The 1,312-nt window shown below is 57.3% G+C and overlaps 1 protein-coding gene across 1 annotated transcript in view; it reads right to left on the bottom strand.

The window, feature by feature from the left end:
* DYSF (dysferlin) overlaps positions 1-1,312 on the bottom strand; it is a 109,469-nt gene that overhangs the window by 96,175 nt on the left and 11,982 nt on the right. The gene's annotated exons all lie outside the window — the stretch shown is intronic.

Below are 1,312 nucleotides of genomic sequence, written 5' to 3'. Positions count from 1 at the left end.
TCAGGCGACTCAGACCCAGCCTGGGTTGGGTGAGCGGGGCAAGCACCTCCGGGGACTTTGTTCCCTTTTTATCAAGGAAAAGCACCTAAAAAGTCCATGCTGAGGAAGCAGCAGCCATGAACCCCAGCGCTGGTGGGTTGAGCTTTGCCAACAGAGAAAACAGAGACATGAGGGGCTGGGGGGTTCCCTGGAGGTGGAGGAGATCTGAGCTGGCAACCAAGGCTGGCGCCTGTGTCCCACCATCATCCCGGGGGATTGTAAACCACCATAAAATTGATTTCTTATCAGCAGCTCCCTGTTGCTCAGCTTCTGGTTAACCCTTCCCATGCTGTGCCACCTCCTGCCCCGGCCAGTGGCGCCGGTTCCCCCACGGACCAGGGCTGGCCGGGGACCAGGTCCGGTGCTGCTGCACAACTGCTCCCCACCCAGAGCCAGGAAAGCCCTCAAACCACTCAGTGCTCTCCTAACAGCATGAGGAGATCATGGAGCAGATCCTCCTGCAAGACGCCGAGGCGGCCAACGCGCCTTCACCACGGGCAAATCATGCCTGACTAAATCCGGTGGCCTCCTGTGATGGAGCGACCGCATCAGAGGACAAGGGAAGAGCTATGGGTGTCATCTACCCGGATTTTGTAAGGGCTTTGGTACGGGCCCCCACAACATTCATCCCTCTAAACTGGAGAGACACAGGTTTGACAGATGGACTGTTGGGTCAGGAAGTGGCTGGACGGTTGCATTCAAAGAGCTACGCTCAACGGCTCAACGTCCAAGTGGAAACCAGCACGAAGCGGTGTTCCCCAAGGGTCCATACCAGGACCATTTAATATCAGTACTATTTAATATCTTCATCATTGACGTAGTGGGATCAAGTACTTTGCAGATGCCACCAAGCTGAGCGGTGCAGGTGATTCACTCAAGGGACGGGATGGCATCCAGAGGGACCTGGACAAGCTCGGGAAGTGAGCCCACGTGAACCTCACGAGGCGCAGTGAGGCCAAATGCAAGGTCTTGGTTCAGTCTTTCTTGGGTTGGGGCAATCACCAGCAGAGACTGAGGGGTGGAATGGTGGAGGGATGGAATGGTGGAGGGATGGAATGGTGGAGGGATGGAATGGTGGAGGGAGAGCAGCCCTGCAGAGAAGGACTTAATGATGGATGAGAAGCTGGCCATGAGACGGCCATGTGTGCTGGCAGCCCAGAAGCCAACCCTACCCTGGGCTGCATCAGGAGAAGCGTGGCCAGCGTCGAGGGAGGGGATTCTGCCCCTCTGCTCTGCTCTGGGGAGACCTCCCCTGGAGCCCTGCGTCCAGCTC

Source organism: Egretta garzetta, unplaced genomic scaffold, assembly GCF_000687185.1.
Source record: "Egretta garzetta isolate BGI_Z169 unplaced genomic scaffold, ASM68718v1 scaffold506, whole genome shotgun sequence".
Taxonomy (NCBI): Eukaryota; Metazoa; Chordata; class Aves; order Pelecaniformes; family Ardeidae; genus Egretta; species Egretta garzetta.
The sequence above is the reverse complement of the archived record's forward strand: the minus strand, read 5'-3'. Positions and strand labels throughout refer to the sequence as shown.